Below are 23,794 nucleotides of genomic sequence, written 5' to 3' on the forward strand. Positions count from 1 at the left end.
GGGAACCAGCTGCAGCTCGAAGGACCCGTGAAAAGGTGGGGCAAGATCCAGTTGGGTCTCCAGAGAGCGCTGCAGATGACAGGGTAACTGTGCATACAGCGCACACTCCTTATAAAGGTACTAAATGATAGTTCAGGAGGCCTGGTGTTCGTGGCTCAGTCCCACACCAGGGGGTGCATTTACCCACTGAGCTAATGGGACACGGTCACTTTGGGAATGCAGAACCACTAACTATGCTTCTCTATTTTTAATGATAATACATGTGGATCGAAACTAGTTTAATTCCCTAATTTCAGTAATCGCGTCTGACTGGGCCCCTAACTTGCAAAATAAAGCTGTCCTGACCCATAAAACATGGCCAGCACTTTGTGGAAAAAAAGGGGATTTTTCTTTTAATTTAGGTAGCATAAAATGTTACTATTTGGCCACAAATTCTTACAAGTCACCTGCCTTGATCCTTCCTGTCAGCTTAGCTCAGTGGGTGGCACTCTCACCTCTTGAGTCTAAGGTCGTGGGTACAAGTCCCACTTCAGAGCCTTCGGTAATCCAGGCTGACACCAGTGCAGTACTGAGGGAGCGCCGCAGTGTCGGAGGGGCGGTACTGAGGGAGCGCCGCAGTGTCGGAGGGGCAGTACTGAGGGAGCGCCGCACTGTCGGAGGGGCAGTACTGAGGGAGTGCCGCACTGTCGGAGGGGCAGTACTGAGGGAGAGCCGCACTGTCGGAGGGGCAGTACTGAGGGAGCGCCGCAGTGTCGGAGGGGCGGTACTGAGGGAGCGCTGCAGTGTCGGAGGGGCAGTACTGAGGGAGCGCTGCACTGTCGGAGGGGCAATACTGAGGGAGTGCAGCACTGTCGGAGGAGCAGTGCTGAGGAAGCGCCGCACTGTCGGAGGGGCAGTACTGAGGGAGGGCCGCACTGTCGGAGGGGCAGTACTGAGGGAGGGCCGCACTGTCGGAGGGGTACTACTGAGGGAGGGCCGCACTGTCGGAGGGGCAGCACTGAGGGAGTGCTGCACTGTCGGTGGTGCTATGCTTTGCATGAGATGTTAAACCGACTTGTCCAGGTAGATGTAAAGAAAATCTCCCATGGACAACAAACACCAACACTACTGAAAGCAGATTAACTGGTCAGTGATCTCATTTGCTGTTTGTGGGAGCTTGCTGTGCACAAATTGGCTGCTGCTTTTTCTACATTACGGCAGTGACTGCACTTCAAAAATTACTTCATTGGCTGTGAAATGTTTCTAGATGTTTTGAGGACATGAAAGGCGCTATAGAAATGCAAGTTTGTTCTTTAGAAGCCTGCCTGGAGAGGCAGCCTCTGCAGGTGGTTTTGCAGTGCTCTATTTTCAGGCATGTTGAGTGGTGGTGGTGAGCACTGATGAGAACAGCGCGGGCCACTGGAGGTTTCCCCATCCGTGTCCTCGCTTTCTATGGCCTGCGACAGTTGGTTATTTATATTGAGAAAGCAGGTGAAGGGCCGAGTGCACAGTGCAACAGCAAGATCGAAACTAGTACAAGACTGGGTAGATCAGGACGTCGTGATTGGGTGGCACTGAGCTGGGTTTAAAGCTGCTGATGATGTGGAGGGTGGTATGGGCCATGTTTTACATTGGCCTCAGTGCAGATAACCCCAGGCTTCCTGTGCATGGGCCTTGTGTGACTGGCAGCAGTGTCGACTCCTAACTGCCCTGGAGCTTCACTAGGTTCGGCAACTCTGGTTGGACGCATTCCTGAAGCTTTCGTTGCATGATCCCCCACCTCCAACCGCCTTTCCTCTCACCTCCCCCCGCCCCCCCCCCCCCATTACCAATATTTTTCATCACTAATAAAAGTATCAGAAAGAAAAAACACTTCTTTAATGCCCCTGTGATTTTCCTCCGGGGGTCTGCACGCTGCAGTTTCCTGGAGATTGAGCTCCAATTCCTGGAGACTCTGGGACAATCCTGGAGGGCTGGCGACTCTCGGCTTCCCGGCCAGGATTAACCAGGTGGCGGGTTTACTTTGGGTTTGTTGTGCGCTGTGACTGACCCCGGGAGGCAGCCGCACGGGTCTCGGGCAAACGGAACGCAGCCTGCCCTTCCACTAACTACTACCCACTGCCCCTGCCCCCGCCTCCAAACTTGCATCGCAAAGATAATGATCTTTAATCGTTCAACCCTGCTGGGAGTATTCATTTTCTGATTTTCTGGAAGATTTGATTACTTTTTCAATTAGAGATTCGCAAGCCTTGCAAAATGTGTGTTTAGCTTCGCACACCATTACCAATCAATCTTTTATTAATAACTCCGACCACAGCTGGTAGCAAAATGGGCATGCTTCCTCGAGGGAAAGGGGTTTGTAAAAGACCTGTCTGGTTCACTCTGTGTTTTCTTGAGTGTCAGTTTGGCTCTGGTAGAACTCCCGCCTCTGAGTGGGTTCAGGACTTGAGTGCAGAATCTAGGCTGACACTCCCAGTGCGGTATTGAGGGAGTGCTGCACTGTCGGAGGTGGCATCTTTCTGATGTGATGAACATCAGGCGGGGCCTCGGTTTAACATGTTACAAGAGGAGCGGCGACCCCATCTCATCCCAGGGGACTGCCCACACCAGTGACTGAACCTGGGGCCAGTCCACACCAGTGATTGAACCTGGGGCCAGGGGAATGTCCAAACCAGAGATTGAACCTGGGGCCAGGGGCCAGGGGCCAGTCCACACCAGTGATTGAACCTGGGGCCAGGGGACTGTCCACACCAGTGATTGAACCTGGGGCCAGGGGACTGTCCACACCAGTGATTGAACCTGGGGCCTGGGGACTGTCCAAACCAGAGATTGAACCTGGGGCCTGGGGACTGTCCACACCAGTGATTGAACCTGGGGCCAGGGGACTGTCCACACCAGTGATTGAACCTGGGGCCAGGGGACTGTCCACACCAGTGATTGAACCTGGGGCCAGGGGACTGTCCACACCAGTGATTGAACCTGGGGCCTGGGGAATGTCCACACCAGTGATTGAACCTGGGGCCAGGGGACTGTCCACACCAGTGATTGAACCTGGGGCCAGGGGACTGTCCACACCAGTGATTGAACCTGGGGCCAGGGGACTGTCCACACCAGTGATTGAACCTGGGGCCAGGGGACTGTCCACACCAGTGATTGAACCTGGGGCCTGGGGACTGCCCACACCAGTGATTGAACCTGGGGCCAGGGGAATGTCCACACCAGTGATTGAACCTGGGGCCAGGGGACTGTCCACACCAGTGATTGAACCTGGGGCCAGGGGACTGTCCACACCAGTGATTGAACCTGGGGCCAGGGGAATGTCCACACCAGTGATTGAACCTGGGGCCTGGGGACTGTCCACACCAGTGATTGAACCTGGGGCCTGGGGACTGTCCACACCAGTGATTGAACCTGGGGCCAGGGGACTGTCCACACCAGTGATTGAACCTGGGGCCTGGGGACTGCTCACACCAGTGATTGAACCTGGGGCCAGGGGACTGTCCACACCAGTGATTGAACCTGGGGCCTGGGGACTGTCCACACCAGTGATTGAACCTGGGGCCAGGGGACTGTCCACACCAGTGATTGAACCTGGGGCCTGGGGACTGTCCACACCAGTGATTGAACCTGGGGCCAGGGGACTGTCCACACCAGTGATTGAACCTGGGACCAGGGGACTGTCCACACCAGTGATTGAACCTGGGGCCAGGGGACTGTCCACACCAGTGATTGAACCTGGGGCCAGGGGACTGTCCACACCAGTGATTGAACCTGGGGCCAGGGGACTGTCCACACCAGTGATTGAACCTGGGGCCTGGGGACTGTCCACACCAGTGATTGAACCTGGGGACTGTCCACACCAGTGATTGAACCTGGGGCCAGGGGACTGTCCACACCAGTGATTGAACCTGGGGCCTGGGGAATGTCCACACCAGTGATTGAACCTGGGGCCTGGGGACTGTCCACACCAGTGATTGAACCTGGGGCCTGGGGACTGTCCACACCAGTGATTGAACCTGGGGCCAGGGGACTGTCCACACCAGTGATTGAACCTGGGGCCTGGGGACTGTCCACACCAGTGATTGAACCTGGGGCCAGGGGACTGTCCACACCAGTGATTGAACCTGGGGCCTGGGGACTGTCCACACCAGTGATTGAACCTGGGGCCTGGGGACTGTCCACACCAGTGATTGAACCTGGGGCCAGGGGAATGTCCACACCAGTGATTGAACCTGGGGCCAGGGGACTGTCCACACCAGTGATTGAACCTGGGGCCAGGGGACTGTCCACACCAGTGATTGAACCTGGGGACTGTCCACACCAGTGATTGAACCTGGGGCCAGGGGACTGTCCACACCAGTGATTGAACCTGGGGCCTGGGGAATGTCCACACCAGTGATTGAACCTGGGGCCTGGGGACTGTCCACACCAGTGATTGAACCTGGGGCCTGGGGACTGTCCACACCAGTGATTGAACCTGGGGCCAGGGGACTGTCCACACCAGTGATTGAACCTGGGGCCTGGGGACTGTCCACACCAGTGATTGAACCTGGGGCCAGGGGACTGTCCACACCAGTGATTGAACCTGGGGCCAGGGGACTGTCCACACCAGTGATTGAACCTGGGGCCAGGGGACTGTCCACACCAGTGATTGAACCTGGGGCCAGGGGACTGTCCACACCAGTGATTGAACCTGGGGCCAGGGGACTGTCCACACCAGTGATTGAACCTGGGGCCAGGGGACTGTCCACACCAGTGATTGAACCTGGGGCCTGGGGACTGTCCACACCAGTGATTGAACCTGGGGCCAGGGGACTGTCCACACCAGTGATTGAACCTGGGGCCTGGGGACTGTCCACACCAGTGATTGAACCTGGGGCCTGGGGACTGTCCACACCAGTGATTGGACCTGGGGCCAGGGGACTGTCCACACCAGTGATTGAACCTGGGGCCAGGGGACTGTCCAAACCAGAGATTGAACCTGGGGCCTGGGGACTGTCCACACCAGTGATTGAACCTGGGGCCAGGGGACTGTCCACACCAGTGATTGAACCTGGGGCCAGGGGACTGTCCACACCAGTGATTGAACCTGGGGCCTGGGGAATGTCCACACCAGTGATTGAACCTGGGGCCTGGGGACTGTCCACACCAGTGATTGAACCTGGGGCCAGGGGACTGTCCACACCAGTGATTGAACCTGGGGCCAGGGGACTGTCCACACCAGTGATTGAACCTGGGGCCTGGGGACTGTCCACACCAGTGATTGAACCTGGGGCCTGGGGACTGTCCACACCAGTGATTGAACCTGGGGCCTGGGGACTGTCCACACCAGTGATTGAACCTGGGGCCAGGGGACTGTCCACACCAGTGATTGAACCTGGGGCCAGGGGACTGTCCACACCAGTGATTGAACCTGGGGCCAGGGGACTGTCCACACCAGTGATTGAACCTGGGGCCAGGGGACTGTCCACACCAGTGATTGAACCTGGGGCCAGGGGACTGCTCACACCAGTGATTGAACCTGGGGCCAGGGGACTGTCCACACCAGTGATTGAACCTGGGGCCTGGGGACTGTCCACACCAGTGATTGAACCTGGGGCCAGGGGACTGTCCACACCAGTGATTGAACCTGGGGCCAGGGGACTGTCCACACCAGTGATTGAACCTGGGGCCTGGGGACTGTCCACACCAGTGATTGAACCTGGGGCCAGGGGAATGTCCACACCAGTGATTGAACCTGGGGCCTGGGGACTGTCCACACCAGTGATTGAACCTGGGGCCAGGGGACTGTCCACACCAGTGATTGAACCTGGGACCAGGGGACTGTCCACACCAGTGATTGAACCTGGGGCCAGGGGACTGTCCACACCAGTGATTGAACCTGGGGCCAGGGGACTGTCCACACCAGTGATTGAACCTGGGGCCAGGGGACTGTCCACACCAGTGATTGAACCTGGGGCCTGGGGACTGTCCACACCAGTGATTGAACCTGGGGCCTGGGGACTGTCCACACCAGTGATTGAACCTGGGGCCTGGGGACTGTCCACACCAGTGATTGAACCTGGGGCCAGGGGACTGTCCACACCAGTGATTGAACCTGGGGCCAGGGGACTGTCCACACCAGTGATTGAACCTGGGGCCAGGGGACTGCTCACACCAGTGATTGAACCTGGGGCCAGGGGACTGTCCACACCAGTGATTGAACCTGGGGCCTGGGGACTGCTCACACCAGTGATTGAACCTGGGGCCTGGGGACTGTCCACACCAGTGATTGAACCTGGGGACTGTCCACACCAGTGATTGAACCTGGGGCCAGGGGACTGTCCACACCAGTGATTGAACCTGGGACCAGGGGACTGTCCACACCAGTGATTGGACCTGGGGCCAGGGGACTGTCCACACCAGTGATTGAACCTGGGGCCAGGGGACTGTCCACACCAGTGATTGAACCTGGGGCCAGGGGACTGTCCACACCAGTGATTGAACCTGGGGCCAGGGGACTGTCCACACCAGTATTGAACCTGGGGACTGTCCACACCAGTGATTGAACCTGGGGCCAGGGGACTGTCCACACCAGTGATTGAACCTGGGGCCAGGGGACTGTCCACACCAGTGATTGAACCTGGGGCCAGGGGACTGTCCACACCAGTGATTGAACCTGGGGCCAGGGGACTGTCCACACCAGTGATTGAACCTGGGGCCAGGGGACTGTCCACACCAGTGATTGAACCTGGGGCCTGGGGACTGTCCACACCAGTGATTGAACCTGGGGCCAGGGGACTGTCCACACCAGTGATTGAACCTGGGGCCTGGGGACTGTCCACACCAGTGATTGAACCTGGGGCCAGGGGACTGTCCACACCAGTGATTGAACCTGGGGCCAGGGGACTGTCCACACCAGTGATTGAACCTGGGGCCTGGGGACTGTCCACACCAGTGATTGAACCTGGGGCCAGGGGACTGTCCACACCAGTGATTGAACCTGGGGCCTGGGGACTGTCCACACCAGTGATTGAACCTGGGGCCAGGGGACTGTCCACACCAGTGATTGAACCTGGGGCCTGGGGACTGTCCACACCAGTGATTGAACCTGGGGCCTGGGGACTGTCCACACCAGTGATTGAACCTGGGGCCTGGGGACTGTCCACACCAGTGATTGAACCTGGGGCCAGGGGACTGTCCACACCAGTGATTGAACCTGGGGCCAGGGGACTGTCCACACCAGTGATTGAACCTGGGGCCAGGGGACTGTCCACACCAGTGATTGAACCTGGGGCCAGGGGCCAGTCCACACCAGTGATTGAACCTGGGGCCAGGGGACTGTCCACACCAGTGATTGAACCTGGGGCCAGGGGACTGTCCACACCAGTGATTGAACCTGGGGCCAGGGGACTGTCCACACCAGTGATTGAACCTGGGGCCAGGGGACTGTCCACACCAGTGATTGAACCTGGGGCCAGGGGACTGTCCACACCAGTGATTGAACCTGGGGCCAGGGGACTGTCCACACCAGTGCTTGAACCTGGGGCCAGGGGACTGTCCACACCAGTGATTGAACCTGGGGCCAGGGGACTGCTCACACCAGTGATTGAACCTGGGGCCAGGGGACTGTCCACACCAGTGATTGAACCTGGGGCCAGGGGACTGTCCACACCAGTGATTGAACCTGGGGCCAGGGGACTGTCCACACCAGTGATTGAACCTGGGGCCAGGGGACTGTCCACACCAGTGATTGAACCTGGGGCCAGGGGACTGTCCACACCAGTGATTGAACCTGGGGCCAGGGGACTGTCCACACCAGTGATTGAACCTGGGGCCTGGGGACTGCTCACACCAGTGATTGAACCTGGGGCCTGGGGACTGTCCACACCAGTGATTGAACCTGGGGCCTGGGGACTGTCCACACCAGTGATTGAACCTGGGGCCAGGGGACTGTCCACACCAGTGATTGAACCTGGGGCCAGGGGACTGTCCACACCAGTGATTGAACCTGGGGCCTGGGGACTGTCCACACCAGTGATTGAACCTGGGGCCAGGGGACTGTCCACACCAGTGATTGAACCTGGGGCCAGGGGACTGTCCACACCAGTGATTGAACCTGGGGCCAGGGGACTGTCCACACCAGTGCTTGAACCTGGGGCCAGGGGACTGTCCACACCAGTGATTGAGCCTGGGGCCAGGGGACTGTCCACACCAGTGATTGAACCTGGGGCCAGGGGACTGTCCACACCAGTGATTGAGCCTGGGGCCAGGGGACTGTCCACACCAGTGATTGAACCTGGGGCCTGGGGACTGTCCACACCAGTGCTTGAACCTGGGGCCAGGGGACTGTCCACACCAGTGATTGAGCCTGGGGCCAGGGGACTGTCCACACCAGTGATTGAGCCTGGGGACTGTCCACACCAGTGATTGGACCTGGGGCCAGGCTGGTCTACATAGCTCAGCTCCACACCACTAAGTGACATAGATAATTTGAGTGTATAAAGGTGATTACCCGCAGCATGGTGAAGGCGTTATGTGATCTACACATAATACGATGTCCCCATTGGCTTGTTCCCTGATCAGTCCTTCCGCTAAATCCCTCCCTGCCCCCCCCAAATTCTGGTCTTGAGTAAAGAAAGAACTTGCATTTCTATAACGCCTTTCACGTCCTCAGGACGTCTCAAAGCACTTTACAGCTAATGAAGTACTTTTGAAGTGTAGTCACTGTTTTAATGTAGGAAACATGGCAGCCAATTTGCGCACAGCAAGCTCCCACAAACAGTAATGTGATAATGACCACATCTTCTGTTTCTAGTGATGTTGATTGAGATATAAATATTGGCCCAGGACGCTGGGGAGAACTCGCCTGCTCTTCTTCGAAATAGTGCCGTGTGATCTTTTACGTCTGATGCGCCATCAATTACTCAAAAGACTGAAGTTGAGCGAGTAACAATCAGGCTTTTATTAACTAAAGAATGAAGGTCTTGTCTCGAGTGGTCGACCCGTCCAGAATACTAAGGGACTGGGAGGTAGTCACTTATATACCTGGAATAGTGGGAGGAGTCAGCCGAGGCATGTCCAGACCTGTACCTAGTGGAATACACATACAGACACAGACAGGTATGACAGTGGTTTACCACAACGTCCACCTGAGCGGGCAGACGGGGCCTCAGTTTAACGTCTCATCTGAAAGATGGCACCTCCGACAGTGCAGCACTCCCTCAGCACTGCACTGGGAGTGTCAGCCTGGATTTTTGTGGCAAAGTCTCTGGAGTGGGACTCGAACCCACAACCTTCTGAGTCAGAGGTGAGAGTGCTGCCCACTGAGCCACAGCTGACAACATTGTAACGTTCATTGTTGGCAAGTTGTGAAGCATCATGACGAGAGGTGTGGCACCTTGAGAGTTAAAATTACTGCCATCTCTGTGGGCGCCAAGTTCCACCACTGGGCTGGAGAATCTGGCCCAGATTTAGTCACTGACCCTGGTAATGAGGAAGCTCTGCTCGCGTTGGTGCGTGCAGCTGTTGCACTGTTTACTGGAACGCCTGGTGACCTGTAGCTCTCCTGACGGCAGCTGGAAGAAAGCGGCTTCATTTCGTGCTTTTTAAAAATAGATATTTGCGTTATAATCTCTAGAATCTACTTTATGCAAAGAATTTCTGCTGGTATTTAAAAAGCGAGCGTGTCCCAGCTCCGCTGGTTGGTGACAGCACAGCTAGTGTGCTACTGGCAGAGAGAGAGAGACTGCGAGCTCCCAGTTTCAATTCCCTGCCTGTGCTGAGTAAGCTAATCTCTGCTCGGGCAAGGGTGGGCCCCAGCTGGAAAGGGCGATAGGTCCTTCAGTGCTGCCAAGGGTTGCAACTCTGGCTGGGTGTATTCCTGGAGCTTTCATCCCTCGGGCTCCTCCTTCCAACTGCCCCGCCCCCGCGCTCCCCCCCCCCCCCCATTGGTCGCCCGACACATCCATGAAGCGCCCTGCCTTCCCACGGCCAATCAGAAAGCGAACAGACTCTTCATTACCCGATTGGATGATTCTTCACCGTCAGTCAAACAGCCTTTTCTTTCCCAACAACAACTTGTATTTATATAGCGCCTTTAACAAAGTAAAACGTCCCAAGGCGTGTCACACGAGTATTATAAGACAAAAAATTTGACACCAAGCCACATAAGGAGAAATTAGGACAGGTGACCAAAAGCTTGGTCAAAAAGGTAGGTGTTAAGGAGCATCTTAAAGGAGGAAAGAGAGGTAGTGAGGCGGAGAGGTTTAGGGAGGGAATTCCAGAGCTTAGGGCCCAGGCAACAGAAGGCACGGCCACCAATGGTGGAGCGATTATAATCAGGGATGTTCAAGGGGGCAGAATTAGAGGAGCACAGATATCGGCGGTGGCGGGGGTGGGGGGACGGTGGTTTGTAGGACTGGAGGAGGTTACAGAGATAGGGAGGGGTGAGGCCATTGAGGGATTTGAAAACAAGGATGAGAATTTTGAAATCGAGGCGTTGCTGGACTGGGAGCCAATGTAGGTCAGCGAGCACAGGGGTGATGGGTAAATGGATGGGACTTGGTGTGAGTTAGGGCACGGGCAACTCCCAATATCTTTGTAACTAATAAATAAAAGTGTTGAAAGACCCTATGATTTTTCTCCTGGGCTGGTCCCAGTAGTGTCCTGGAGATAATCTTCAATTCCTGGAGACTCTAGGACAATCCTGGAGGGTTGATAACCCTAGTTCTGCGACTGGTTATCACTGGATAAGGTGAGCATGTGTGGGGATCGGTTGATGACCAGGTTGGGCTGGACAGTGATGTCCAGACATCCACTCCTCCCATCATCAGGGGGCACCATAGTGCCCACCAGCACCCTGGCTGAGAACATCTACTTCACCACAAACCAGAGATCAAATATGGGCTCTTACTGATCAGTCTGGCTCAGTACCGGGTGTGTGTTGTGCTCTGGAGATTTAAAAACTTGGTGAAGTTGTTTCTTTACTCACTTCACACTTGCGGTACAGCAGGGCAGGTACAGCACAGGTTAGATACAGAGTAAAGCTCCCTCTACACTGTCCCATCAAACACTCCCAGGGCAGGTACAGCACGGGTTAGATACAGAGTAAAGCTCCCTCTACACTGTCCCATCAAACACTCCCAGGGCAGGTACAGCACGGGTTAGATACAGAGTTAAGGTCTCTACACTGCTTGAAGAGGTAGTGTGTAATGGGAAGGCCATTCACAATCTCTCCGAGCACTGCAGCAATAACCTGCGATTTTGCTGATGGTTTTTCTTGCCCTGAATCTCTGACTGATATTGTATTAACGGAATGTTTAATCAATTCCAGGAGCGGGAGCGTATAATAGATTACCAGTGCAACCATTTGTATCGTTCAACAATTTCCACAGCCACCTGAGCTCCCCATAAAATATTCATGTACATGGCAAAGATGTGGTCTAGTTTACGACGAGAGATAGTTACGGTCAGCAAGACATGCATTCCCATTATTTGTGTGGAACAAAAATGGAACATTCTGGAAATACACAGCAGGTCCATCAGTATTTGAAAAGTTTTGTGTGTCGACAGTTCGTTCATTCTGATGCAGGGTCGCTCCCTGAAACCGTAGCCCATCTTCTCTATCTCGAGGTACTGACCAACCTGCCGTGTATTTCCAGAATTTTCTGTGTTTATTTCTGATGACCAGCCTCTCTCTTGCTCATCAATCTGACATCTCGGTTTAGTTCTGTAACCTGATAGTTATTCGATGTCCAGTTCATTAGACAGGAAGAGGGCTCTCTGTGTTGCCCGCAAGATGTGGCCTCAATGCTCTGGGGTTTGTTTAACTTGACACTAATGAGATGCTGAATTGATATTTAATCAGGGATCTCTTCCACTTTGTCAATGGCTTAATGTATTTGAAGGGCACTTGATTAATTCAGTTTATGGTTAAATTACCCCCAAATCAATTGGTACAGCCCCGTGTGCTTATAGCAAAAACACTCCAGAACAAAACGTTGTTTGGAAAGGTGAATCAAAAACAGAAAATGCTGGAAACACCCAGCAGGGCAGTCGACATCTGCGGAGAGTGCGGACAAGTCGATGTTTGGGGTTCGCACCCTTCTTCAAAACTGGAAAAATAAGAGACCGAGAGGTGTTTTAAGAGAATTGGGGTGGGGGGGAAAGGAGAAATGTGTATTAAAGACAGACAAACCCAGAGAGAAATCATGAGTGGAATGATATCACCCATCATCACAGTCAAATAATGGGCAGAAGCTTTTGGATATTGAGGAGACCTAGTTAGAGAAGTGGGAAGCCTGGGAAAACTATACACCCTTTGTCTCTCTAATTTGTTCTGTTAGTCGTCTCTACTCCAGTGGGAACAGTCCAAGCATCTCAAGTCTCTCCTCATAACACTAGTTTCCCATCCCTGGTGAATCTAAACTGTCCGTTCTCTGTGGCTTTCTGTAATGGGAGTCCAAAACTGCACCCAATGCTCTAACTGGCCTAACCAATGTTCTGTATAAATTTAGCATTACCTCTTTACTCTTGTACTCTATGCCTCTATTTATAAAACCCAAAATACTGTTGGCCTTTTTTTTAATCTATACTTTCAGGGTTTATGTATTTGAATCTCTAAACCTGTCTGTTCACCTACCCCTTTCAACATCCCCCGGGTCACTGGTCTTGGGCACAGGACATTTGCCCCAGGTGCCAATGAAAGCACCCAATGAAAGTCTCCGAGAAACTGGTGGGAGAGCTGGGATGGGGGAGCCAGATTTAGTTGTACAAATGTTGGGAGCAGACTCGCTGACGCCGGTCTCTCTCAGTCCATGGCTGCTAGTGTAGAGGAGAGCCTCCTGGTGTGGCTCTGAAGCTGGCAATCTCACTGAAATGTGTTGATGTCTTGGTTGAACGAGAACTTAAAATGAAAAGAATGGGTTCTGCAAAGTCTTTGTGTGATCCTAATGAGATAATTAATTCACAACAGTGATCAGTGTTCTCTTGTGTCGAGAGGAGTTGTCTTCATTGCTTTGTTCTCTGATCTGACTGAACATGTTGTTGCTGTTTCAAAGTCTCTTTTTAAGCAAGGCTGCAATTTTGTGACAAATTGCCACACATAATGGCAGGCCTGCCTTGGAAATTAAACGGAGCAATCCTCTCTTTGAATATGTCTGTTATTTGACCTGTTTTGTGTAGGAGGGCGTCTGGTGCTGTTTGGTGGACCTGTTCACCCCCTTTGGACAGCCATTTACTCCCAGGTGTCTTCTCGGGGACAGATGCCCTGTCATGCTGGATGCTCACTCCTCTTCCTGGACATGAACATTTCTTGGATTTTGTTTATCTTCTGGTCCCACCAGGTGGATCAGAAAATGCGAGCGGACAACGGGAAAGTTGTATCAGTCACCGCTTATTGGGCTCAAAAATCCTCTGACATGAGCAGAGGAAGTTCCCCAGTCCCCCTCGGGGTGGTTATCCTGGGGTCAGTCAAAGCTCTGCCAGCCATGTCATTTGGTCGTGACATCACAAGGTTTGTGTGCAGATTTACGTTTTCTGATGCTGTGATGCAATGTCACAACATCACTACTTTGGGTGTGCGTGTACTGGGCAAAGTGTCCCGGCCACTGATTGCACTATCTACAACCAAATGTGCCATTGCAGTATGAAAGCAGCTCTCGTTTCAGCTTGTAGAGTCAGTGAACAGCAAGCTCTTGTTGTACATCAGCCATATTGGACTTGGCATTCTGATTGGGAAGCCCTAAGCACTCACCAGGAAATTTTTGTGCAATGTCGATTCCAAGTGTCATTTAGGCCAAGAAATTGTTCCAATTTTTCTGACCACCGACACATTTGAACTGGAACATCAGTTCCAGTGTGTGAGTGTTTGCCTCTCTCTTGCATAGAACAATTCACTCTTGATTGTAATAATTTCCTACATTGTAAGGACACAATTCAAACCGGTAGATAGCCTAACGGATGGTTGAGTTATCCATCTTACAAGAGGAAACATAGTCCCAAGGGGCAAGGCCAAGGGTCAATTCATCCATTTCACGGCAGCACTTTGAGCATCTCCTGATCCGGTTCCGATTAATAGCATGTGCCAGGCTTCCAGGTGGAGTCCTCCTTGCATGTTTACTGTCATTCTGTCTGGGTTTAACTGCTACACATCAGTGCCGAAGCAGATTGGTCCTGATGTGATTGGTGAGTATATCGAAGACAAGAGGCCGCGATCTCCGGAGAAGTCCTGGGTACACGAAGGGGAAGCTCAGAAGAAACATGTTCACACGGAGAGTTGTGGGAATGTGGAATGCTTCCCCACAAGTGGTGATCAATGCTGAAGCATTCAAAAAGGTACTGGATAAATAGTTAAAAGGGAAACATATGAAAGAATCTGGTGGGGAAGGGAGGAGAATGGTGCTTTGTAACGACAGCCCTTGAGAGGAGCCTAAATTCACTGCTAGCTACAAGGGCCGAATGGCCACCTCCTGTATTAACATTTCTGTGTCTCTATATAAGTTCACTAGTTAGCGTGTTTATCAGTTGAGTCAGAGAGCACAGCCTTGGAGCTTTTTAATTAGGGGATGGAGAGGAGAGTGGCCAATTTGCCTTTCTGTCGGCAGCCCCTGCTCTATTTAAGAGCAGTTGCTGCTGCATTGCTCAACACGGGTTGCTGACTTGCGATGATCTGCACCTGAACTCCATTTTCCCACCTTTGCTCCATACCCATTGATACCCTTACAGATCAAAAATCTATCATTCTCAGTCTTGAAAGCTTCAGTTGATCCCTCGCTCCCAGCTTCCATAGCCTTTTGGGGGGAAGAGAATTCCAGATTTCCACTGCCCTTTGTATGAAAAAGTACTTCCTGATTTCACTCCTGGACGGCCTAGCTCTAACTTTAGGTTTGTGTATCCTTGTTCTGGATTGCCGCACCAGAGGAGATAGCTGATCTTATCTACTTTATTGAATCCTTTCATCATTTTAAACACCTCGATAGGATCACCCCCTCAACCTTCTAAATGAAACCGAATACAAGTCAAGTTTATGCAACGTGTCCTCATAATTTAACCCTTTTAGCCCCGCTGTCATTCCGCTGAATCTGCGCTGTTCCCCCTCCAAGGCCAGTATATCCTTCCTGAGGTGTGGGGCCCAGAACTGAACGCAGTGCTCCAGATGGTGGTCTGATCAAGGCCCTGTACAACTGGAGCATCGCTCCCTCCCCTTTGTAATCCAGCCCCCTCGAGATAAAGGCCAACATTCCATGAGCCTTTTTGTACCTGTACACTAGCTTTTAGTGATTTGTATACCTGGACATGGAAATCCCATTGCTCCTGCACAGCTCCTGGTCTCCTCGACATGAAGAAACTAGCACTGCAGTCCTGCTTCTACTTGTTTCTTAATGGAAAACTTGCTTGGTAGCCTTGAGCAGGGAACAACACAAGTTGTGTGTTTTCTAAATCTTCAACGTTTACTACCTTATGTTGTGATGGCTGCAGCAGCATTGGGCTGGGTCTCAGCGTGAGTCAAAGCCTCACAGTGCTGCCTCCCTGAGGGAGGAGGAGGCTGGTTGGTTTGATCAAAGCAGAAGCAGTATTATTCCCCTTAGAAAGACCAATTAAGAAATACCAGACTATAGGCGGCTGCTTCTGAGGAAAATGAAACTTGTTATCTGATATCAAACGCGCATGTGATACAGAGTGTCCCACAGTGTGACTGGAACTCCTCCCTGCTGATTACAGAGAGCACTTTCAACATGCCCGCTGTTGCACCATGTGATCAAAGTCATCTTTTACGTCTTTTTTTCTTTCTCGCTCCCTCTTTCCTTTCCTCTCCTCTTGCTCTCTCCCTCTTTCTATATCTCTTTTTTCCGCTTTTCTCTTTTCCACTTCCCTTTCTCTCCCTCTCCGTCTCCCTCTTTTCTCTTACCCGATCTTTCTCACTCATTGATTTGGGGGAGCACATATTGAGATGGGACCCCTCATTTGTCGAGGCAGCTCAAGGCCCGTGAACAGGTCCGGGCCCCTCTGTTGGCTTCAGATCAGTTCGACAGAATGAGTCGGTGCCCCTGAGCTGGAGGAGACTTGCATCACTGGGCACAGGAGCGTTGCCCAAAACCCGGCAGGACAGGGCAGGGCAGAGTGGAGCAGGACAGGCTGCTGCTCCTGTGAAGTGTTATCAGTGGGGGTGGGATTGTTTCCATAATCCGCGCGGATACTGGTTTAAAAATCCCCATAAAATCTGTCACCTTGATTGTCCATCGAGGATCGCGGTGGGACTGTTCACTCCCACACCTCGTTATCAGTCTGATACATTCTCTTCCATCAAACCCCCCTCCCCACCCATCACACTGACAGACTCCGTCTGATTCTGTTCTTTAACTGGTTATGTGTCCCTGATGATGATTTATGTCCCATTTCATTTTAAAGTCTCAAAATAAATAAAAAGTGGGGCCGTTTTCTTTTTTTTTTAAAGAACTGCCGTCATCCTTCGAAAGGAGCACGGAATTCTCCACATACAAAAGGGTCACTGTTTTTAGTCGTTGCTTCCCTTGGTGGTTTTCCCCTTTTTGGTTCCGGTTGAGTCACTATTCCAGATGTTCCCCCTCCCCCTATCAGCGAAGGCAGGAAAGCTTCATTGATTTATTCCACATGTTTGCAGTCTCCCATTTGTCAGACTCCAGGGTTGCAGCATCTGTGGTATTTGTACAGAGAAAGAGAAAAATTCACTGACACAGCTCCTGGCCAAACACTTACACACAAGTGTAGAGAAGGTTTCTCAAATGCATGCATTTAGGAATCTGTTGGTATTTTAATGAAAAGCAGATGCGATTAGCAGTCAGGAACCGGGATCGAACGACAGAAACCACCAATCCTCAGCTGTTCACAGCAATCAAGTTGGTGGGGGAAATTGAGCATTCCGGCTCACCCCAGGGAACTGGGAGGGACGGAGATGGGGGTATGTTCATGTACTGCATTACCATGCAGTTAACTTAAAATTTAACCCCTGAACGCTCATATGTCTTTTCTGTTGCTATCAGAAAATGTTTCCACTTGTGGGGGGAGTTGAAAACTAGGGGCCGTAACTATAAGCTGGTCACTAATAAATCCAATCGGGAATCCAAGAGAAACTTCTTCACCCAGAGAGTGGTGAGAATGTGGAACTCGCTACCACAGGGAGTGGTTGAGGCGAATAGTATAGATGCATTTAAGGGGAAGCTAGATAAACACATGAGGGAGAAAGGAATAGAAGGATATGTTAGGGTGAATTGAAGAGGGGTGGGAGGAGGCTCGTGTGGAGCATACACCCTGGCACAGACCTGTTGGGCCGAATGGTCTGTTTCTGTGCTGTAAATTCTATGTAAGACCACTTGTCCTGGCTTCTTTTTGTGTGCGTTCAGTGTAAGAATATTTATTTATAATCTTCAAAATGTTGGGAGTGCTGTAATGAGGACACAGCATGTTTATAGAAATGATAGAAGATCCTGAAAATCCATTGGCAAGATATGCGCACCAACGTCAGTGTTCTCGGTCAGGCCAACATCCCCAGCATCGAAGCTTTGACCATGCTCGATCAGCTCCGATGGACGGGCCACATTGTCCGCATGCCCGATACGAGACTCCCAAATAAGCGCTCTACTCGGAGCTCCGACACAGCAAGAGAGCCCCAGGTGGGCAGAGGAAACGCTTCAAGGACACCTCAAAGTCTCCTTGAAAAAGTGCAACATCCTCACTGACACCTGGGAATCCCTGGCCCAAGACCGCACAAAGCGGAGGAGAAGCATCCGGGAAGGCACTGAACACCTTGAGTCTCTTCGCCGGGGGCAAGCGCAAACAGTGGAAGGAGCGCACGTCAACCTAAGTACCCCACCCACCCGCCTCTTCAACCACTGTCTGCCCCACCTGTGACAGAGACTGTAGGTCTCGTATTGGCCTCATCAGTCACCTGAGAACTCATTTTTAGTGTGGAAGCAAGTCATCCTCGGTTCCGAGGGACTGCCTAAGAAGAAGAAGAAGAAGAAATGATTGTCGTTCACAGAGTGAAAGTCCACATGCTTTTAAAACTCAAGTCTGGTCTCACCCTAACCACTGTGTCCAACTTGACTTGATCTCTTTTCACTCCTGCTGGTGTCCTGCACCGTGGGCCTGGGTCCTTCCCATCGGCTACTCAATTTAAATAGAAAACCTCCATGAGTAATGATAGCACTCATAGAATCTTACTGCACAGAGGGATGACATCGTGTCTGTGCCAGCTCTTTGAAAGAGCTATCCAATTAGCCCCACTCTTTCCCCATAGCCCTGCACATTTTTCCTTTGTGTTAGTGTTTTGCCATTTGGGTACATATTATTGCAGACGAACGATAAGAACACTTGATCCACTGGGGCCGATGCTTTCCAATAGTAAAGTTTGAATTGTTTCAGCAACTGACCCATATAATGGTCCAACTTGACAAAGTTTCTCCTTGAAGCTATGGGCTGCCTTTCCCCTCCTCCAACCTCTTTATTTTATTTCCTGACATCACAGGCATTATGTTGTTGAAAACATGTCATTGGGTTCAACAAAGACTTCAATTATATCCAGCCCCAGCTCTTGCTGTGGTTTAGTTGTTTACGTTGTATTATATCAAACTTGTATCCTGTTCTGTTTTTGTTTAAATGTCTCCCGTCCTCTTGTGAAGGTGCTGACACACATCATCTGGCCCCCTCGTACCTTGCCCAAGTGACCGCTCTTCACATGCGAGTGGTTATTCAATCACGGCGTGCATCACAGTTGGGACCAATTTCATCCACATGGATCGTGATCAAAACCCTGGATAAATCTCTGCCCAGGCCACTCTGAGGCCACCGTGCTTCAGGGGGACTGATGGGCACTGCCGGGTTCTCCATATCTCTCCCTCTCTGCAGCGACCTTGGCCCACCTGTATCCCAACTAGTTGGCATCTTTTCCCAGCTCAGTAAATTGGATGAAGGGATCCGGGGAAATGGGATCAGGGGTGGAGTTCTGGAATTTTCTGCTGATGAAAATTGGTTGAGGACCTGAATTAACTCTCCGCTCCACATCATGAGACACAGGGAATATGTTGAAAAAACAGACTTGTGTTTCATAAACCAGAATTCTGACCTCTGGTTTGCATTTTCAAAGATTTCAGACTGTGCAGTCCAAAAGGAGACAGCTGGTGACATCACAGTCTCCACCACAGGCCCATGGGCTCATGTGTTCAATCGAGGGCGGGCGCCTGTGATTCAGCCTTGAGTTACAGGGAGGGGGCTGGCGATCGGCAGAGTGTTGCTCTGCCCACAGATGCACTGATCTCGAATGCAGTTATTTATTTAAAAATAATTCACCATCTGTCTTGGCCAGCTTTAAACTTCACGTCACAGTTTGGGCTTCTGACTGTAGTCCCTTTCGCCTGCTCCCACCTCCGTCAGAGTACCGCGCCACTCTTTTTTTGTTGCATTTAATACTGGTTTCACTGCAGTCGCAGAGATGAGCATCTGCTTGTCCCACTGGCCCCCCAGGATTGTCCCACTGACTTCCTGCCCCCCCAGCCTTGTCTACTTCAAAACCTCGTCCTTGTCTTCACATCCCTCCATGGCTTTGCTTTGCCCTACCTTCACAATCCTCTCTAGCCCTATGTCTCTCTGCTTTTCCAACACTGGTCTGCCCCCCCCCCCCCCCCCCCCAAACCCCCAACCCCCCACTCATCCATCGATGGCAGAGCCTTCAACCATCTCACCCTCCACCCTCCGGAACACTCTCCCTAAACCCCTTCGCTTGGCTACACCTCTCCCCACTTCAGGACTTACCTCACCAATCACACCTCCGGTCACTTCCCCTAACTACTCCCCGACTTGGTGCTCTCTGCCCACTGCGCCCTTTCAGACATTTTGTTGCGTGGAATGAGCTATAGCGATGGAAGTTCTTTGAATTCCCAGTGCCGAGTCAATCCATTATTGTACACCCCGTTGCTACAAAACTGCAGCTCTTGTGTTGTTTTTGACTTCCCTGGGATAACACGACGGAGGAAGCTACATCCCGTAGAAATGGTTCTCCATTATTCAGCATTTTCTCCTTCTAAGTGGGTTTGTTTCTAATTTTACCAGTATTTAAAAATAAAACACCCCGTTACCTGTTTTGAAAACTCTGGTATTGCATTTACATCAAAATACTTTAAATTTTGTTATAGTCATTTCCTGTCGGAGGAGTCCCGCCGCGTCCAGTTCCATGATCCCTGTATGAATAGCCAAGTGTAAATGTACACCTTTATGAGTAAATGCCCTAATCCCCCTCCCCTGGTGGTAGAGCCACACAGACGTGTTAGGCCCCAGAGTTGATCTCTGGGCTGGTCTGGGGCAGCAGTTAAACACGCAACAATTGTCATCAACAACCCCTGGGCTCGAGTGGGTGGGTGGGTGTGTGAGACAGGATCGTGGTCAGCTGTGATACCCCCATGCTCGAATAACTAGGCTCGCACATGAAGAATGGATACCTGTGTGAGGTGTAAGAGAGTCAGACATGGAGATGCAGCCCAGCAGGAGGTAGCACCTTGGCAGGTGGCAAAGGAAATGTATGGCATTGCCCTGGTGGTCAGTCGGTATTCCTCTCTGCTTCATTCCCCACTTCGTTTTCATTTCTCCTGCACTCTCCCACTCTCCCAGCCATCTCCCTTCGGCCTCTTGTGTGGGTAGGTCTTGTCCTTTGTGCCTGCTGTCAGTCATCCCACAATAAAATTTTACTTTTAACTATGAATTGCTTAAATTTGCACTAGCTGCTCTAAGCTCTGATACATTTGCAGATCTATGCTCTGTGGCATTGCCTAATTTGCCTAATTTCTCTTCCATCACAAATGTAATCATAAATGTAAACACAAGGATATATCTGATGGCTAGCTAATTCGCTCTCTTTCTCTCTCTTTCGCTCTCTTCTATCCCTCTCTATATCTTTTTTTTTCTCCCTCTTTCTCTCATCATTTACATTCCCCATGGTTTCTCCTTGGAGTGATGAGCTTTTAAACCTCCACTCTTTCCAATTGGAACTGTCCACTGGTTCTCTGCCCAATCCAAACGTGGCCCTGCCTGCTCCCATCAGCACCTCCTGAACTTGAGATGGGAGGAGAGTGATCTCACATGCAACATTGCTTTAGAGACTAATTGGTTAGTACAGTTGCCGTTCTAGTAGTTCACTCGTCAGCATGCGAGTAACTAACTACGTATTGCTAGTGAGGCCTGTGACAGTGTGGCAGGATTCCCCATATCAATTTTCAGCTGGTATGTCTTCCTTCTAAAGTTGAACAGACCTTTAAAGTACAAAGCAACATGGAATGAGAAAGGTCCACTCCCACAAAACCATGCTCAATCGCTCCATCGCCCACAGCTCCCAACTCAAAAGATTCTGCACAGTTTCTCGGCACCTTCTGAAGGCAAGCATCCTTATCCAGCCTTGCATCCTATGTCTGCCACTGACTCCTACAGCACGTGGTTTCCCCTCTGTCTGTGGTTTAGTGTTACTCCACTTTCGTTGGTCCACAGTCCCAACTAACTCTTGCTTGAGGGCCACTTGGGAGATACTGCATTCCAGCAAATGATGAGCGTAGATCTGCCCCCCCACTCCACGGTGAGCAGCTGATTTCAGTTGTGCTGCTCTGGGTATTTGCCCAGTGGAGACCAAGCACGTCCCCCACAGGAAGGGGGAGGGTGGTGAAACTGGACCTGTAGTTCTATTGAGTACTTCTGTTTATTTATCCCTCAGCTAACATTTTAAAAAATTATCTGTTCATCATCACGTTGCTGTTTGTGGGAGCTTGCTGTTTGCAAATTGGCTGCTGTGGTTTCTACATTACAACAGTGACTACACTTCAAAAATATTTCATTGGCTGTAAAACGCTTTAGGGCATCCTGAGGTCGTGAAAGGCGCTATAGAAATGCAAGTCTTTCTTCTTAAAAGCCTCTTTAACCTACTGTTTGGAAGCTGGGATAACCCTGCCTCCTGGAAACATTTGTTTGCCTTCTTTTGCTGGATAACGCAAAAAGAAGACGCAGCCCTGAATCCAGCTCGGCTCAACATCCCGCAGGCAGGCCGGCCATGAATGGGGTCCTAGAGTCACACGGCCTACTGAGGCCAGCATTCACATGCAAGGAAAGTCATGCACAAATGGGCCCAGGGTCTATTACAAGTCCATCATTTGATTTATTGTAGTTCCTGTTTTGTCAGTACAGAACAAGAAGCAGTGACCTCATAGGCAGCCCCTTCCCCATCTCCACGCCCCCCCCCCCCGAATGTAGCATGACCTCTGATTGATGAGCCCTGGTCCCTTGGCTAACTGCATTGCGGGAGCCGTTATCTAGTGATTATTACTTGGCAATGGGCCTCTTGCGCTTGTGTTTATTTAGGGTTGGAGCAGGCCTCAGCTGTTTGGGAAAGATTGTGATTTAGAGTTGGCAGGACATTGACTCCTTAATTACCGCTGGCTTTGGAGACCACTGACTTCATGAAGAAGTGTAATCTGTACATGGAGATGTGTTTTATCCTGTGATTGGAACCATTTCAAAGGGTAGATTTGTAGGGTGATGGCTAAAGTGTGTATACATTGGGGGAGTCTCTTATTGTCAGTGGGTGTTGGGAGGGCTCAAGAAGTCATGATTTTTGTTAGATATAATTCATGACTCTCACCGAGCACCTCTCAAAATGACCACTAGAATACAATTGCACTCTAGACTCTCCTACTCTAGTCTTGACTATTTGGGGATCAGCAGCGTTGAGCAGATACCAGCTAGACTGGCTTTGTGTGGATTCCCGTTGTTTAATTGCCCCGCAGTACAAAGAGCTGGGTGACAGTGCAGAGTTATTGCCAATTGAAATGGTTGATGAACATAAAATGGAGCCATCTCCCTCTTTGGCAGGACCTCTAAACTATAGAATTCCATATCTTCTTCCATCTTCGCATCACCAAATCTCTACCACTTGATTTACTTTGATTGCTCTCTTACTTGTTTCACCCCTGGTGGTGTCCGGCACAATGAGTCTTGGCTCTTTACTGCAGTTTCTTAATGTAAAAAAAACACAACAGCCTTTCATCGCTCATGGATCTCATGTGTGACATATTCGAGCTTTTCAGCCCCCACCCCAGAGACCAGCTGTCATGTGCAGATACCCTCCTGCAAGTTAGCAGCTCTAATACTTTTAGACAGATGGCAAATCTATGCATAGGCAGTGCCCAAACAGTAGGCACATCTAATTGGGCTCTTGCTGCATGAGTGGAAAGAACAGCTTTCATCAAAAAGCTTGTAGGCTTTTCAAAACCAATTGACAAGGGAAGGGCCCTGCTACTTGTGTTCTGTTCAAATAAGTCTTTGAAAAAAAAGTCTTTACATTTGTCAACATTCAGTTTGTGTACGTGTGTGTGTACGTGCGTGCGTTTGTACGTCTATCTGTCTCCACAAGGAGTCTTTACAATCAGCACAAACAATAGCCACTAAGGAATGAGCAAGAATGAGAAGAATGTCAGCTATTTCTCGGATTGTTTTATTGGATCGAGCTCGAGTGCTGTGAATGGCCCCTCTGTGCCAGTGAACTGGTGGGTTGTCCAGTGTCCCACACTTGTTCCAAACATTTGTGAGCAAGCGGATGCAAATCTCTTTCTAAATCAATTTGAAGTCTACGAAAAAGGCACGCTCGAGCTGTGTCATGAGTTCTCTCATAAGGCCAAGGTGCCTGGTGTCCGTGGGCAAGATTCGATTTGTTCTGGTCAGGGGAGGGAGGGCGGGGTGTTGGTACTTTACTGGAAGAGTCAGTGCGCAGGACTGGAACCAGAGTGGGAGCTATTGAGGGAACTGGTGCCATTGTGAGAACAGGCTG

At 51.1% G+C, this 23,794-nt stretch overlaps 1 protein-coding gene across 3 annotated transcripts in view; it reads left to right on the forward strand.

The window, feature by feature from the left end:
* srgap2 (SLIT-ROBO Rho GTPase activating protein 2) overlaps positions 1-23,794 on the forward strand; it is a 225,786-nt gene that overhangs the window by 53,642 nt on the left and 148,350 nt on the right. The gene's annotated exons all lie outside the window — the stretch shown is intronic.

The sequence above is a fragment of the Somniosus microcephalus genome, chromosome 18 (genome assembly GCF_052327205.1).
Source record: "Somniosus microcephalus isolate GS21.2 chromosome 18, FLI_Smic_1.0, whole genome shotgun sequence".
Classification (NCBI taxonomy): Eukaryota; Metazoa; Chordata; class Chondrichthyes; order Squaliformes; family Somniosidae; genus Somniosus; species Somniosus microcephalus.